We start from the raw sequence: 6,151 nt of genomic DNA, 5'->3' as shown, positions 1-6,151 counted from the left end.
CTGGAGTTAGTCCTCTTCAGTTATTATTAATCGTGTGGCTAAAAGGAGACCACTTTGTAGACTTCAGCTCCAAAATCCGCAAATATGTATAATAATGCAAACAGAAATATAAACGGGGAAAAAACTGAAGAATGCAAGATAACAGAAACATCCATAAATGTGTTATTTATCTTGTGAATACAGCTTCTCTGCATCTGCATATAAAATGATGTGTTACTTGTGTCTGTAAACCATCATATAAATAAATGTAACTAATAATCATTTACATGTGACAAAATAAATCTTATTTTTCAGTATATAATACATTTTGATGTAAAAACAGAGATTTTTATGAAGCAGTATCTGCAGTGTTATTATTCCTAAACATATGCTTTAATTAATTTATAATAATGGTTCATGCAAATATGGCGACTCTGTTTTACAGCAGGTTTTACACCCTCGTTTCCATCATTTGTCATTTATTAAAGAACCCCAGAGAGGCGAGGTGAAATTAGGCAAGGTTTATCTCCTATGGAGGAGATATTATCTATTATTAACACAGGAGATTTTATCTCTTATGTAAGAGGTTCTGGGCAGCAGTGCCCGCCTTTTTTGAAAAAATAACTATATAAATGAATAAATATGGAGGCAATGTTATCCAAACGTTTATCTCCTAAGTTGGACATGTTATCTCATACTTTGCATAGGAGATACAGTATTATCTCCTAGGTATGAGGTTTATGCTAACATTATTTGCAATGGTTTCTTGTGGACAATGTTATCCAAAAGTAGGAGATATGTCCTATACAGCACAAGGTTTTGGTCAATATTGTCCACATTTTAAAAAAATCTGGTGGGCAATGTGATCCAAAAGTTTATCCTATTCTACATATGAGATATAACATTAATTTTCTACATAGGAGATATTTTGTCCTATCGTACACAGGAGATATTATCTCCTAGGTATTAGGTATTGGCCAAAATTGCCAGAAATCCTTTTTTGGGCAAGTTTATTCCCTACATAACATATATTTTTCCACACCCATACATAGGACAGTTTTATCCAAAAGATAATTTCGTATGTAGGAGATATTATCTCCTAGGTACAAGCTAATCTTAAGTTTTGACCAACATTGCCTGTAAAATATTCTTTTTTTAATTCTCAGGATTCCTGTAATTTACCATTTGTATTGAATAGAAACAAGCTAATCATTGAGCTTATGCATGATGTTAGCTTAGTCCCCCCATGTCAGCAAGAAAAAAAAATAAAAAAAATAATCCAAACATTTAATACATAAAATAATATATTGCTGTAAAATATTTTATAGTTTTAGATTTAAAATATCCCCAGGAATTAAAGATACGTTGCTATCAGTATTAAGCTATAGAGACAGTATATTGAATCTGAGTTTTGACGAGTCATCACTTAAATGGAGATATTTTGGCGTTGACGCTGTAGATGGTTAAACTGCAGATATCTGAGGTAACACTTTGATTGTAAAAGTAAATTTAGTTTTGTGAGTCAGATTTAGACATTTATTCTGCATCTTAAATAAGCATTTTGATAAATAATACTGTTAGAGAAAAATATTTTAATGGCATTCTGACTGAAAAAAGAAGCTAAAGTAGCTTTCCATACAGCCTGATAAGGGTTAAGAGCAAAGTTGGAGCTGACTGATCATTTTCAGAAACATCCAGAGTCGACACAGGCTGGGAAACAGAATGGGCTGTGTACAGTAAGAGGGCGTGTTTGATGACTCATGATAAATGACTCAGCATGTCAGCGTTATGAGCCTGCTCACAATCACTACGGTCACCAGGAAAGGCACGTCCAGAAATGGCATATCCATGGTTACAAAGATGGTTTTACGAACAAATTTCTATTACATCAGACGTTATATTCATTCATTTAAAAACAGCTATGCAAATATTAGAAATTCAGCACTAATATTCTGTAATCTAAAAATGAAATGTGCTTCTGTGCCTCTCCTTTACAAAGAAAGCATGTCGCAGTAATGTCAAACACGAGATATGAACTGCTCTGTGCTCACAGGTGTGTCTTTTCTTTATCAGCTACAGTGTTTGAAGGTGACTCAGCCAATCAGACATGAGGACAGCAAATCTCTTTCACTGACTGCACTGTAATCATTACTGCAGAGATAAAATAAAATACATGTATTTGTGTTTAGATATTACCTGTTACAGATATTGTACATTGAGCACACTGTTTAATAAAAAAAAAAAACAACAACAACAAAAAAAAAATCAGGGCTCAGCAAAAAATGCAAAATGACCTCAGAGACATAAAACTACCACAAAATGATTAGAAATGGGGCAAAACAACTACGAAAGACACAAAATAACTAAAAACAGATGCAAAATTACCTCAAAGAGACACGAAACAACCACAAAGTGACACAAAATGTTCTCAAAGAGGCAAAAAATTACTACTAAAGGAGCAAAATAACTACAAAAAACACAACAAAATAATTGAAAAACAGATGCAAAATGATCTCAAAGAGACACAAAATGACCCAAAACAGACGCAGTGACCTCAAAGAGACAGAAACAATCACAAAGTGACACAAAATGATCTCAAAGAGGCAAAAATGACTACAAAGGGGGGAAACAACTACAACAAAAATGAAAAAATAACCAAAAACAGATGCAAAATGACCTCAAAGAAACACAAAATGACCCAAAACATTCAAAATGACCCCAAAAAGACACAAAATGACCCCAAAGAGTCACTAAATGACCTCTTAGAGACAGAATAAGACCACAAAGAGACACAAAATGACCAAAAAACAGACAATGAGCAGCCTCAGAGACACAAAATGAGCCAGAACAGACAAAATGACCCCAAAGAGACACAAAATGACCCCAAACAGATACAAAAGTACCATAAAAGACACAAATCAATGCTATCCAATGCAATTCGAATGCCTCTGATACCAAAATCTTGTCCTGTTGCCGACAGATTCTGCATTCGTGTGCAGATATCTGTTTATAGAGATTATGAAACAACCACAAGGAGACACAAAACCCCTCAAAAAAGATGCATAAAGAGATGCAAAACGACAAAGAAGAGGCAAAACCACCTCGGCCTGCGTGTCTTGCTTCAGTAAAGTAGGGCTGTGGCCCTTCTGCGTATCACTGCTCAGAGGCCAATTGTCTCATAATACGCCCATAACTTTTTATTTTTTCTGGGGTGGCATCACGTGCGAGCGCTGCTGAGGGCACACACGTCGTCAGAGTTTTAATTTAAATTTTTGTCTCCACTACTCATATCATCTGAAATTATTAACATTCCTGTTTATCGCTTAAAAAAATTAAAATACCAACAATAAGAAATATCAAGCGCCAACAAAATTTACACTCTAAAATTCCTTTTAAATATGAATTAGGGAAAAGAAAAGGGAATATATATATATATATATATATATATATATATATATATATATAGGAGAATAAGAAAAAAATTGTTTTAACAACTTTATTTTTATTTTGGGGAATTAACTTAAAATATGTGTTCATAAATTTGGTAATAACACTTTAGGATTTCTTTTATATAATTTGGGAAACTTTGTTAGAGCAAATGAACACATTTTAAGTTGATTCCTCATCAAAATTAAATTTTCACATTATTCAAAGAATTTTATGTACTGTTACCATAATTGTGAACTAGTACAAAATAAATTGATCCAATATATTTTTCACATTGTTATTTTTTTTATATATATTTTATTTCCCCTCCAAACCATTTCCATGCAGCTTTTTAATTTGCAATATACCACAAATAAATGTCCCAATCAAAATCAAAATATGCATCCAAAGACATAATTAACCAAAATATCTGCCAAAAAAAAAAGAAAAGTTGGAGATGCAGACAAGCAATGACCACCGTATTCTAGTTGGTAATATACCGTACACGTTTCTTATACATTAAATTAATTATTTAAAATGAATTTTAAAGTGTTAAAGGGCAGAACATTTAAATAAAAAAGCCTGTGTGAACAGACTTGCATCATTTTATTTGTATTTTAAATCCGTCAGGTGAGACGTGACTCTGACACATTACTGCCTCTCAGGTTTAGGACTGAATTGCACCTAAAAATAAAAATGCAGTTTACTGATCAAACAGTACAAACTGGCAGGTAGCCAATCATGATGGGGTGACACCTGAGGGGGCCAATGAGATTTCAGGGGTGGCCTGTGCTGCCCTGGCCTCTTTCTGGACACGCCCCTGGCACAAGGAAGAGGAAGTGTTGGCCTGGTTTCTGCTCTCCCAAAAAATGTTTGTTACCCACAGATTTTTTTAGATTCATCAGACAGATAGTCAGGATCCCAAAAAACTGCATCTGTTTAAGGTCAGTTTTGTCTATTTTTGGTTATTTAGTGTCTCCTTGTGGTTATTTTTTGTCCCACTGAAGTTTTGCTCCTTTTTGTCGTCCCTCTGGGCCTCTGAGGTTATTTGTGTCTCATTTAGGTCAATGTGTGTCTCTTTGAGGTCATGCTGTGTGTGTGTTTGGGGTGTTTTATGTCTCTTGTGGCTTTTTTTAGTTACTTTGTGTATTTTTGTAGATGTTTCTGTGGTCATTTTGTGTCTATTTGAGGTCATTTTATGTCATCTGAGGTCATTTTTGTCTCTGTTTTTGGTCATTTAGTGTCTCCTTGTGGTTATTTTCTGTCTTTTTGAAGTTATTTTGCTCCTTTTTGAATTTGTTTTGTGTCTCTGAGGTCATTTTTGTCTCATTTTTGTCTCATTTAGGTCAGTGTGTTTGTGTATCTGTGGCATAATTTCACATCATTTATTGTCTTTTGTAGCTGTGTTGTGTCTCTTTGTAGTTATTTCGCCCCTCTGTGGTTCTTTTGTGTCTCTTTAAGGTCATTTTATGTCATTTGAGGTAATTTTGTGTGTTTTTGGCCATTTAGTGTCGTTATTTTTGGTCTCTTTGCAGTTGTTTTGCTCCTTTTTGTGTTCCTTTGGGTCTCTGAGGTTATCTGAGTCTCATTCAGGTCAGTGTGTGTCTCTTTGTAGTTGTTCTGCCCGTTTTTACGATCCTTCTGTGTTTCTTTGAGGTCATTATTGTGTGTTTTTAGGTCAGTGTGTTTCTCTCTGAGGGCATTTTGTGTGTGTTTTCAGGTGTTTTATTTATCTGTGATATCATTTACTGTTTAGTTTTAGTTTTTTTGTGTCTGTAATTATTTTGCGTCTTCTTATGGACATTCTGTGTCTTTTTGAGGCCATTTTGTGCGTGTTTTGGGTTTCTGTGTGTCTGAGGTCATTTTTGTCTCATTTAGGTCAATTTGAGTCTCTTTTAGACCATTTAGTGTCTATTTTAGTCGTATTGTGTTGTTTTGGAGTTGTATTTCCCCGTTTTGTGGTTCTTTTGCGTCTCTTGTACCTCCTTGTGGTTATTTTTTTGTCTTTTGTCGTTTTGTCCCCTTTTGTATGCCTTGTGTCTTTTTTCAGGTAATTTTGTTTGCTTTTAAGTCTTTTGTGTCTCTGTAAGGTCATTTTGTGTCTTTTGTAGTCCTTCTGTGTCTCTTTGTAGTTGTTTTGTGTCTCTTTGTAGTTATTTTGTCCCTCTTTGTGGTATTTTTGTGTCTCCTTGAGGTCATTTTATGTCATTTGAAGTCTTTTTGTGTGTCTTTGGTAATTTTGTGCGTCTTTGTGGTTATGGACCCTTTACTTTTTATTGGTCGCTTTGTGTCTCTTTGAAGACCCTTTGTGTCGTTTTGAGGTCATTGTGTATGTGGTTGTAGTTGTTTTGTTTCTCTTTGAGGTCATTTTGCGACTTTTTTGGTCATTTGTGTCTTTGTAGTACTTTCTTGTTTCTTGGAGATCATATTGTTTCTTTTTGAGGTCACTTTGTGTCTTTTATGGATGTTTTACTTCTTTTTTGGGTCGTTTCATGGCTCTTTGAGACAATTTTGTGTAATTTTTGTTGTTTTGTGTCCCTTTTAAATCCCTTTTTGTCATTTTGAGGTCATTTTGTATGTGGTTTTAGTTTTTTGTGTCTCCTTGGGATCATTTTGTGTCTTTTTGTGGAACTTTTTTGTCTCTTTGAGGTCATTTTGTATCATTGAAGTAATTCTGTTGCTTTTTGAGTTAATTTTGTCCTCTTTTAAAGTCATTTTGTGTCTTCTATGGACATTTTATTTGTCC

Source organism: Plectropomus leopardus, chromosome 15 (genome assembly GCF_026936395.1).
Source record: "Plectropomus leopardus strain MGB_pleo_1.0 chromosome 15, ASM2693639v1, whole genome shotgun sequence".
Taxonomy (NCBI): Eukaryota; Metazoa; Chordata; class Actinopteri; order Perciformes; family Serranidae; genus Plectropomus; species Plectropomus leopardus.
The sequence above is the reverse complement of the archived record's forward strand: the minus strand, read 5'-3'. Positions refer to the sequence as shown.